Source organism: Lissotriton helveticus, chromosome 8, assembly GCF_964261635.1.
Source record: "Lissotriton helveticus chromosome 8, aLisHel1.1, whole genome shotgun sequence".
In the NCBI taxonomy this organism is placed as follows: Eukaryota; Metazoa; Chordata; class Amphibia; order Caudata; family Salamandridae; genus Lissotriton; species Lissotriton helveticus.
This window is the reverse complement of record NC_136069.1, coordinates 436255978-436268420: the sequence shown is the minus strand read 5'-3', so window position 1 is coordinate 436268420 and position 12443 is coordinate 436255978.

Below are 12443 nucleotides of genomic sequence, written 5' to 3'. Positions count from 1 at the left end.
GTGGAGGGAGAGAGTGGAGAGAGAGAGTGAAGAGAGAAAGTGGAGAGAGACAGTGGAGAGAGACAGAGAGTGGAGAGAGAGTAGAGAGAGAAGGGAGAGAGGGTGGACAGAGAGAGTGGAAAGAGGGTGGAGAGAGAGTGGAGGGAGACAGTGGAGGGAGACAGTGGAGAGAGACAGAGTGGAGAGAGACAGAGTGGAGAGAGACAGAGTGGAGAGAGACAGAGTGGAGAGAGACAGTGGAGAGAGACAGTGGAGAGAGACAGTGGAGAGAGAGTAGAGAGAGAAGGGAGAGGGGGTGGAGAGAGAGAGTGGAAAGAGAGTGGAGAGAGAGTGGAGGGAGACAGTGGAGGGAGACAGTGAAGGGAGAGAGTGGAGAGAGAGAGAGAGATATAGTGGGAGAGTGGAGAGAGAGTAGAGCGAGAAAGTGGAGAGACAGCGGAGAGAGAGTGGAGAGAGATTGGAGAGAGAGTGGAGAGAGAGAGAGAGTGGAGAGAGAGTGGAGAGAGATTGGAGAGAGAGAGAGTGGGGAGAGAGTAGAGCCAGAGTGGAGAGAGACAGTGGAGAGAGACAGAGAGTAGAGAGAGAGTAGAGAGAGAGAGAGAAGGAAGAGAGGGTGGAGAGAGAGAGGGGAGAGAGAGTGGAGAGAGAGACAGAGAGAGAGAGTGGAGAGAGAGTGGAGAGAGAGAGTGGAAAGAGAGTGGAGAGAGAAAGAGGGGAGAGAGAGAGTGGAGAGAGAGAGTAGAGAGAGAGAGAGTGGAGAGAGAGAGTGGAGAGAGAAAGAGAGAGAGAGAAGGGAGAGAGGGTGGAGAGAGAGAGTGGAGAGAGAGTAGCGAGAGAGTGGGGGAGACAGTAGAGGGAGAGAGTGGAGAGAGAGTGGTGAGAGAGAGATAGTGAGAGAGTGGAGAGAGAGTAGAGAGAGAGAAAGTGGAGAGAGAGACAGTGGAGAGAGAGTGGAGAGAGAGACAGTAGAGATAGAGTGGACAGAGTTGAGAGAGAGAATGGAGAGAGTGGAGAAAAAGTAGAGACTGACTGACTGACTCAGAGACTGAATACTGACTGACCGAGAGACTGACTGACTGAAAAACTGACCGAGAGAGAGAGACTGCCTGACTGAGAGAGTGACTGACTGACAGAGAGAGAGACTGATTGAGAGCGAACCTGACTGACAGAGATAGAGAGAGACTGACTGACAGAGACTGACTGACTGACGTAGAGAGATACTGACTGACAGAGAGAGAGATTGACTGACAGAGACTGACAGAGAGAGAGAGAGAGACTGACTGACTGAGAGAGGCTGACTGACTGGGAGAGAGAGAGACTGACTGAGAGAGAGATAGAGAGACTGACTGACAGAGAGAGAGACTAAGAGAGAGAGACTGACTGAGAGAGAGACTGACAGAGAGAGAGAGACTGACCGACAGAGAGAGACTGACTGACAGAGAGAAACTGACTGAGAGAGAGAGAGACTCACAGAGAGAGACTGACCAACAGAGAGAGAGAGAGAGACTGACTGACAGAGAGAGAGACTGACTGACAGAGAGAGTCACTGACTGAGAGAGAGAGAGACTGACTGAGAGAGACTGGCTCACTGCGCGAGAGAGAGAATGACTGACTGAGAGAGACTGACAGAGGGAGAGAGAGACTGTCTGGAAGACTGACTGACAGAGAGAGAGAGACTGAGAGAGAGAGGCTGAGAGCGAGAGCCTGACAGAGAGACTGACAGAGAGAGGGACTGACAGGGAGAGGGACTGACTGAGAGACAGACTGACTTAGAGAGAGTCTGACAGAGAGAGACTGACAGAGAGAGGGACTAAAAGAGAGAGAGACTGACTAAGAGAGAGACTGACTGACTGAGAGAGACTGATTGAGAGAGAGAGACTGACTGAGAGAGACTGAGACTCTGACAGAGAGAGAGACTGACTGACAGAGAGAGAGAGAGACTGACTGATAGATAGAGACTGGCTGACTGAAAGAGAGAGACTGACTGACTGAAAGAGAGAGACTGACTGACTGAAAGAGAGAGACTGACTGACTGGGAGAAACTGACAGAGAGAGACTGTGAGAGACTGACTGACAGAAAGGGAGAGACTGACTGAGAGAGAGACTGACTAACTAAGAGAGACTGACTAACTGAGAGAGACTGACAGAAAAAGAGAGATAGAGAGGCTGATCGAGAGAGGGACTGATAGAGAGACTGACCGACAGAGGGACTGACAGACAGAGGGACTGACAGACAGAGGAACTGACAGGGAGAGAGACTGACTGAGAGAGAGACTGACAGAGAGAGGGACTGACTGAGAGAGACTGATAGAGCGAGAGAGCAGTCCTGCCAAGTATCACGCTTCAGGTGTGACACTAACCCATTTCAGTGTGGTGTTCCGCATCACCGCACTGAAATGCGTTGTCACGCATTTAATGCCACTCTGAAACTGGGTGCTAGCGTGTGCCACCAGAGCCTCCTGTGACCTGTGCGCGGCTGCGCCGGCTCTGTGCTGCTCGGCAGACTTGCCAGCACTAGCTGCAGTGAGTATCTTAGTATCAGTTAAAGATCTTGTTTCAGCTCTCTGGCTAAGAGTGCACTGTGCTACAATGTTACAAACATCATTTCCCACCAGCGGCGCTGTTGACACTGACACACTGACTGTCAAATTACCAAAACCCGGGGCAGGGCCTACAGTCAGCAGTGGTTGCCACTGTCTTGTGGCACCATTGGAGGGAATACTCGGATGTGAGGTCCTCTGCCGCTCCGTCACGTCCTGGAACAGAGGAGGAGGGAAGTTAGGTTGTTGGTCAGAAATGGCGGGGGACTTGAATCTGAGAGTCGCGTCCGCCGTGAGTACTCCTGGTGCGCATAAATTAACACGTTGAACCCGGCCGGCGGCGGGGGCCTGGCCAGGATCGACCACTAGTGAGAGACACTCTCAGCAGTTCTGATTGCCGCAGTGGCGCATAATGAACTAAGTGCTGCAGTTGTGCGGCCGTCGGACCGGGGACGCACTCGCAGATAGAGACACCAGCGAAGTCAGTGAAAAGTAAGTACTTTGGCCCCACGCTGACCCCAGGCAGCCGGCCGCCACTACTTGATTTTAAGTGTAAACTGTACTTCAGTCACACAGCGCCTGCGCCGTGGAGCGCACCACCACTGCAGATCTGCATCGATTATTTCAGACACACTAACTCGTTAAAATCTGACGGCAGGTCTGCTCTGTCTCCTCATTATTGAGATATCTGCAAGTTCTGATTGATCATGATTTCAAATTAACATCTGCACTATCTGCCAGCCGCAGTAGGCCTGCTCTGTCTCGGCCGCCTGACCCTCGCCTTTTTCTCACAGTTGAGAAGCGAGAATGCCAGAATATATTGAACAAACTCCTTAAATTCAGGGTAAATGCAAAGGTAGGCCTTGCTGCACCTGTCACGTGTCGAAATATCCGCAAAGGAGTAAAGACAGGCATTGGTAATCTTGAGGTTTGCCTGGTGCTGTATCCACACTCCGAGTCACTGAGTCCGTCAGCTGTCCTGGCTAGTACTATTATCATAATTTATTAACAGGCGAGGCAGCTGAGATCGAGGCTGGGGCCTCTCTCACATGATTCGGTTTCAGTTTGCTTACATTGAGGGCCCACGTGGAGAGAGACCCTGGACAGACTCCTTAGTGCCCTTCCATTTCTGGTTCTTTTATTGCCGTGTTCATACCTTAGAGTTTCTCGTTGCTCAAATGAGTGTACTTTCTGATATGCTAGATTTTTGCTTGCTCGCGGGTGTCACTCATACTCGTTGAATGTCACTCATAATTGCACTGAAATTATGAAAATGTCACACATAAGCAATCTGAAACCTTGGCAGCTATGAGAGAGACCGACTGACTGACAGACTGACTGACTGAGAGAGACTGACTGACTGAGAGAGACTGAATGACAGAGAGAGATAGACTGACTGACTGAGAGAGAGACTAACTGACAGACTGACAGAGAGAGAGACTGACTGACAGACTGACTGACAGAGAGACTGAATGACAGAGAGAGATAGACTGACTAAGAGAGAGACTAAGAGAGAGAGAGAGAGACTGACAGACTGACTGACAGACTGACTGACTGAGAGACCTAGCTATAGGAGAATGGATGGCCACCAACTGCCTTAAGTTAAATTCGGAAAAAACCGAGGTACTCATATTTGGATCACTCCAACCAGCCTGGCCAACTAGTTGGTGGCCAGAGACCTTCAATACCCCTCCCACTCCCACCACGAAGGTTAGGAACCTCGGAGTCACCTTCGACGATGGTCTAATCTTTATGGACCACGCCATTAAAACAGTGTCTATGGCACACCTGAAACTAAAAATGATCAGGAAAATTCGTCCTTTTCTCCCTGACACTGCCATTAAGACTCTTGTCACTGCCCTTGTCCTTTCATCTTTGGACTATTGTAACGGGCTATTCCTAAATGCTCAAACCAGAGTCATCACAAAACTCCAATCGGCTCAAAACGCGGCGGCCCGTCTGCTCTCTGGCAAGACTAAGTTTGAATCTATCTCCAAAGATATAAAGGATTTTCACTGGCTCACGATACAAAAAAGAATTCACTTTAAATCACTTTGCATTGTGTTCAAAGCAGTGAACAATCAAGGACCCCACTACCTAAAAACTCAACTACAACGCTATAAACCCACCAGAGCCTTACGATCAGCCACTCTCAATCAACTGACTGTTCCCCGCACCAAAACAGTCACCTGGGGTGACCGACGCTTTCTGGTGGCGGCCCCCAGACTCTGGAACACCCTGCCTCCTAACATCAGACAAAGTGCCACGCTCCTCCAATTCCGTAAACTCCTGAAAACTTGGCTGTTTACTCAATAACTATCTCTGTTTAATTAACCGGTTCCTAACTTCACAGCTTGTATTTAACAAATGATTTATCAGCGCCAAGACGCCCATGGGTAAATGCAGCGCTCTATAAATACTAAAAATAAATAAATAAATAAATAAATAAATGACAGAGAGAGAGAGAGAGAGAGAGACTGACTCACTGAGAGAGAGAGAGAAACTGTGATGGAATTGGGGTCAAAGTGTGTATGAAGCTATGCAATGCCTCTTAAGATTGCTATTGTCTACTAATAAAAATGTATTATGAAAATGTGCTCTTGGTAGTTACATCTGCTTTTGAAATACTGCATTGTCGCATTGTCTAATGTTTTAAAACGGAAACGAGAAGGAGCAGTGGATGCACTTTTGTCAAAACTGAACGATGAGTGGGCCCGATGTTGTATATCATGACAGGAGTCTGCATCAGGAAACCCACCTAAAATTGGGCAAACTTCCCCGGTCTACCGATGGCAGGGACCCTGTAATGAATGGACCGCCACCTATGATAGCCTGCTGGCAGACTAAGCCCAACCTTTGACTCCACCATCCTGTGTTACTTATTACGGCTGTATTGGTGACAGTGGCGTAACAATCGCCCCGCACCCCCTGCAGTATGGCGGGTCGCTGGCCTGAGAGCTCTAGACTGGCACGGAGGATGGGAGGGGGGCCCCGTCCATGTAGTTTGCAGGGGGGCCCCCTCAAGTATCGTTACGCCACTGCTTCTTTGTAGTCCCGATACAGCGGCCCCTAACTACAGTGTTATTTCGCTCTGCTTGCACTTCTTTTAATTGAAATGCAGTGTGCCATCTGTTTTGCACGCTGTAGCCTGCCTTTGTAATTGGAGACTTTCTAGCACGCTGGCTATTTATTTTTGCTTTAGTAACGAGCGAGGTTGTAGTCTGCGTTTGTAATTGCCGACTTTTGAGGCGTTTGTAATTGCCGACTTTTGAGGCGTTTGTAATTGCCGACTTTTGAGCACGCTTGGCAGTTTTTAAACTCTTAGCCCTTAGAAGTCCTCCTTAGGTATCGTCCCTGTAAAGGCCAGAGGGTGCCCACTGGGGGCTGGGATAGTTGGAGGTGGCAAGGACTGGAGCGGCCATCAGGAAGTGGCCACCTGCCCCTCTCTGTTTACCCCTGTCTCTGAGTCGTTGTCATGGATTCACTCGACCCCATCGATTGCTTGCTTGTCTTCTGTGTTCGATTGTTTGGTGACAGCAGGCTTCCATTCTCGGAACCCCGCGACGTGTGCTTTGATCAGCCTCGGAAGCTTGTTTCCGGTCCAGGGAAGACATGGCTTGGCAGTTCGGGCTGGACTGTTCCCATGAGGCACAGGGTCAGACTGATTTGCATATAGCCATGTCTGAACTGGGGTGGCAGAGTGGGCTAAAGTACGGTGATGGATTAAACCCAGATCTTTTGACTGGGTGTGAGTGTTTGATTGATTCAGATGCTGGGTCCATCACCACCCCTTTTTGTACCGCTTTTGGCCGCCATAAGTGTGGCAGGGTATGCTCAGACGTGAGTCCCTTGCTCACTTTGCCTCTGGATTCAAGCAAGCCGGGCTGAAGACGGCTGGAATGCCAGAAACCGGTCCTCGGAAGCTTGTTTCCGGTCCAGGGAAGACATGGCTTGGCATGTCTCAACTGGGGTGGCAGAGTGGGCTAAAGAACGGTGATGGATTAAACCCAGATCTTTTGACTGGGTGTGAGTGTTTGATTGATTCAGATGCTCCATCCATCACCACCCCCTTTTGTACCGCTTTTGATCCGCCTTTGGTCACGAGCTGTGTTTGTGCTAAGTCAGTGCTAGCAGTGGCTGAGGTGCTCTGTACCGGCCCTTTCCTCCCTCTACTAGGCGCTACAAGCTAAACCCAGCCTGTTCTAACTTCGGAGTGGAGTTGTGCGGATCATGGTGTGGAAGCATTGCTGCGTTACATCAGTTCACGCCTGCAAACCAAGACACAGACCCTCTGTGCTTTCTTCACCTGCTAGTTTCAAGCCAGTTAGAAGTTCTGTAAACCTAAAAGTCAAATCGGAATCTCTGCACGACTAACGCAGCCATTCACAGTTATGAGATCAATAAGTGTGATAATAGCAGCACTCGTCTTCACGTTCAGTGCGGTACATATGTGTACTAATTACTAATACCTTGGATCGATCCTGAGTGTTCTCGTGCCATCCCACAGCCTCCAAACATGCAAAGGATAAACATGAAACGACACAAGTGCTCCTTGTTGCTACTTTCTGTGCTACATTCCTACATACATGTAACTGATATATCATTTCTATATTATGCTGCTTGCTCAGACATACTGCTAAATTGAATTGCCTAACTTAAAGAATAATGTCATCATATGTTTAATGAGGGTATTGCCATGCAGAAGCTAGCGCTTTGGATGTTTTTCTCGCACTAGAGTCTACGGTTTCAAAGACACCAGTCTGACACTAGTTTCTCTTTTGTCCTGGATGCTGGATCTCCAAATCTGAAAATCTTCTTCTATGTATATAATGACGCTGTGGCCTGTAATGACATATGTAATGGGTCATACTGCTACAGCCGACACAGGATTTTCAGAAGAGCACTTCATCGAGGCTTGAGACGAGTAATATCGGAATATCTCCCTTGCTACCACAAAGCTTTTATCAAGCGAGTTCTAGGCCATCCTTTAAAAGGCTTTGCAGTTCAGCCCCGCGGCACGTGAACACCATAATCTTATCAAAAAGTACGACTCTTGTTTACAGGTGCAGTGTTCTGTGTGGATGCCCCGGTAACAGGGCCAGCGCTCCATTGGATGGCAGCGCAGCCCCTTGTGTGTGGGTTTTTTATCCATAACATCTTGCTGACACCATTATTGAGGCGTCCACCAAGATCATCGCACCTGTAAACCCTAGTCTTACCTCATATATGTAGTGACCAGCCCATAGTGCGTTTATCGTGAGTTACTTGTACGGATATACGGCCACATGCATCATTGTAGGATTTTGCATTTCCTAAATTGCGACAATTAAGGAATCGCAATTTAGGAATTGCAAAATCCTATGCATCAACAAATCCTAAAAATTTTTGGGATTTCTGAATTTTCGGAATTTGAGATTCCTTAATTGCGAATCGCAATTAAGGAATGGCATTACATTGATTCCTATGGGCCTAGAGGCCCATAGGAATCAATGCCGTTTTGCATTTTTTTTTTAGGATTCGCAATTTGTTGATGCATTGCAAGGGTTCTGAGGGGGGTCCAAAGGACCCCCCCTGCACCCTTGAAATGTTTTTTTAAGTACAAGTTTCACACACACATGTCCAAAGGACATGTGTGTGTGTAACATGACACTTTCAAAAATGCATTTTTGAAAGATTTCACAAATTAACACGAGGGTCAACCTCGTGTTAATTTGCACCTCCTATTTCCAAATTCGCAATTTAAAAAAAAATCATGCATTGCATTTAAGGAATCGCACAAATGCGATTCCTTAAATGCAATCGCATTTTTTGGAAATGCAAAAAATTGCGGTTCTTTAAAAATTGTTTCATGCATACCAAAAAGTGAATTTGGAATCGCAAACGGCCAATTTTTCCGATTCGCACCGTTTGCGACTCCAAATTCACTTGATGCATGTGGCCGTTCATTCAGTATTAGCGAATCACTCATGGGAGCCGCATAAAAAACAGAAGTGCCAACCAACTTAACCGGTTTATTGCAGTTAACGTGTTAAAAGGGTAGCCAAATATTTACATCATGGGGAACATTTGACACTACACTCAGTACCACATAATTTGCTAAGAAAGATTGCCACCTAATTACAATTTCCCATTGTAATGTGCATTTTCGCGTGAATGCTTATTAGTTTGGAAAGTCAGCAAAAGCTCACTTTTCCCCCTTTTAAAATGTAGACATAAACAGCAAATACATAACTACACGTTTATTAGAGTTTCAAAACTATTCCTATATGATTATTAAAGCAAACGGTGACAGAATTGCCATGTAACACAATTTAGAGGGTTTTACAGACTCTTATTTAAGTAGCAGTCCCTGTCCCTCCGAGCCCTCCCAGAACATAAACAAGCATTTGCAATGCAATAGGTCTCGCATTTACGCGAGTTTAAGTTATTGGCATTGTGGGGGCGTGGCTTAGCGCCCGATGAGGATGGCGGCTCTGATATGAGCGCTCCGACATCGCCGAGGGATTCTCCCCTTCTCACCTGTGCCGGCCGCCTGAAAAACGAAGGTTTCCCTGTCGGAATGTGAGGGGAACAACGCGAACACGGCGGCAGCTAATTTCGGCCTCAGGCAAGCTTTTTCTCGGCATTTGCGAGCGGCCGCGGCTCCCTGTCAGCAGCAACCGCCATTTTGTCTCCCCCTCGCGGTCTGACGCGCTTGTCACATCGGACAATGCCCTCAACGTCTGTTGCCTTGGACCCTTGCAAATGCTCATGGTGAGCTTATACTCTCAAATTTTATAATGCTAATGCTACTATTTTGCCTACTTTATCCTGCATAACCAGTATTCAAGCATATTACGATCTCGGCGGCCATTTTGTTCTCTTTGACTGTTCACATCACAGTGCTCCTCATTCTTCTCGCTATCAGTGCCTCCTTTTGACTGCGCACCTTTTCCAGATTAACCTCACCTGTCACGACGCTGGATTTTTCATGTTGGATTCCTTCTTTTTGCAGCACACATATGCTAGTACTTTATTTTTCAGTTTTTGGACATTTTACGCTTTATTCTCTAGCAGAAAGGTTTCCTCACTTATGCAAGTCAATACTGCTGCATGTCTTCATGTGTATTTTTGCAGCTTCTACATGGCTATGAAAAGGTGCCTTTGAATCTCCTTGTTTTTCCACGCTTTCTGCTAATCAACCCTCCTTCCTTTCACTATTGCCTCTAGCAGACAAGGACTATCTCAGCTACTAGCCTCTCTATTGCTTTCTTTCTGTTGGCGGCTTTTATCATATGGAGAGAGGCGCAATTGGCCGTATTTCCAAAACTCCACGACGTGTTTTCATCAAAAACTCCAAAGTCTTTTCTGCACTGGCGCATCTGGAAGCGTCTCAAGCACTTGCCGTTCAAATGTCGCAGTCCAACACAGAACGTCCTGCTCAGGCCCCGGGAAAAGTCACGTCGAAGCGTCTCAAAAAAGACCCTCCATCACCATCAGGCTCCACATCAGCTGTATCTATGGAGCTACTGCTGGAAGAGATACGTGCTCTGTAGGAAGGGGGAGTCTCTGGTTGGCGCAGTGCAACACTGGCGACAAGCAGGGCCTCTCTCTTCCTCGTCAGGGCTGAGGGTTACCTTCAAGACAACCTCTGCTTACCCTCTAGGTAGTGTGGCTTAAGCAGTCTTAGGCTAATCTCTGGGGCATGTAGGGTTAAACATTTGCAATATTACACCAACACCACCAACCCACCACACAATGACACCAAACTGTATTTGTAAAAATATATGTTCTTTATATAAATCTCAAGCAGGCTTGTAAATACAGTCTTGGTTACTTTTTAAAAGCAGGTTCCAGTTACTCTTTTATCAATGTCACAGTTCTTTCTCAGCAATAAGCAATCTTTTGGGCCTTCTGCCCAGGTTCCAGCAAGGTTCAGTGTCTTGTAGCGCCTCAATGCGCGTTCCGCTGTCTCCGCTCGCTTCAGAGAGGAGAACGGGTCCGGCCGGCTAAAGCTCACGCTTCCCGCGTGGGCCTCGCGGACCCGGCACAGTGCGAGCCTCGGTTTCAGGGGCGGCTCACGCTGGGAAGCAGGTAGCGCGGTGCGAGCTCAGGACGTAGGACGCTCGCACCGCAAGGACAAAGAACACAGTACCTTGGTTTTCTTGTAGGTCTTGGAGCGGACGGCTGTCCGGGGATCTGTCCCACGTCGCGTTGTCTTCCTGGAGGGTGCGGCGGCCTGCGAGTCTCAGCACAGGTCACAGGGCACCCGGGCTGACGGTGCAGATGCGGGGCAGGATTCTCCGGAGTCCGGTTCACTCGCACTGAAGGGGGAAGCTGCAGGCAGGCGGGGCTGAGGGGGGTGCACTCCACGGAGCGCGGGGCACAATTCAGGCACGGCTCAGCAGCGAGTCACTTCCAGCTGCGGGGGCCAGGGGGTCTCAGCGCCCAAGTCACGAGGGGCACAATCTTGGCAGTGCCGGTCTTTGCGGAGCAGCCTGTACCTCGGGGGTCACACAGGCGGCGATGCTTGGACCGGGCAGGTCCTCCCTTTCCGTTGCAAGGGCGGCTCAGCGCGGACAGTCACGGCGCTCGAACCAGCGCGGGGCTGATCCTTACTTTGCGGCTGGCACACGAACAGGCCACAGTCACGGTGGTCGGGGAAGGAGCACAGCTGCACAAATTGTCAGAGAGCGGGGCGGCAGGCACAGCGCTCTCAACTCTCCTTTCCTTGGCGCTGTAGAGACGCACAGCACACGCCAGCAGCAGCTTTTCTTCAGAGGGGTAGCGCCCACTGTTCCTGGGGCGCTGGTCAGGGGGCAAGTTCACAGGCAAGCCCTTGGAGATCTTTCAGCAGAGTTTGGCACAAAGTTTCAATAAAGCAAAAGTCTCTTGTAGTCTTTTCTTTCCTCTCCTTTGGCAGCAAGGCACCAGACACAGGCCAGAGACAGCACTCCTCCTTGTAGTCCTTCCAGGTCCTTCTCTTCGGGCAGAGTTTCTTCTGTAGCACAAACAGGATCTAATTTACAAGGGGCAGGGCTCCTACTTTTATACCCAGTTTCTTTTGTTCTAGCAAGCCAGGGGGGCCTCTGCATAACTGCTCCAGTCTCTGAGTACTTGTTGTGGGTACTTATGACTTCTGCATTCAGTGTGAGGGCAGGCACATCAGCCGCTCCCCAGGGGGGCGGAGCCGGCATTGAGAGGGCAGGAGTGGCCTGAGCACTTTGTTTACAAGCTTCGGTCCTTCCTGGGCCAGGTGCAGGCTGAGTCATCAGTCGCTCCCCAGGAGGGCGGAGCCAGCATTGTGGTGGCAGGGGCACAGCCTGATGCATCATTCAGGGGAAACTCCCACCACCCATTAAGGGGTCCTCCTGCTAATCACTACCTGTCAACTCCCAGCCCTGTCACTCACACACACCAGACAGTCAGATCCACATCCAAGCAGAGGCGGGCTGAAATGGTTAGGCAAGCAAATGCTAACTTTCTAAAAGTAGCATTTGCAAACACAGGATATTAAAATAAACTTTACTAAAAGAAGTATTTTATTATTCTGAGTCCAGGCATACTAAACACGAATTCCTACCAGGTTCCCTGAGCCTGCTGGGATTATAGAGTGTAATAATTCCAGCAGCCCATCTGGCCTAGAAGGGAACAGGTAGCCTTACAATAGTGAAAAACGACTTTGGCAGTAATTCACTATTAGAACATGCCACACACATCAGGGCATGTTCTACCTTACACTACAATGCACCCTGCCCTCAGGCCTACTATAGGGGTGACTAATATGAAGTTAAGGGAAGGTTCAGGGGCTGGCAAGTGTGTGCACTTGCCCAGCCAGGGTGACAGTACCAGACTGCACGCAGGTTCTGCAAGGGCAGACCCTAGACACATTTTAAGGCTGCTTCTGTGGGTGGCGCAACCAGC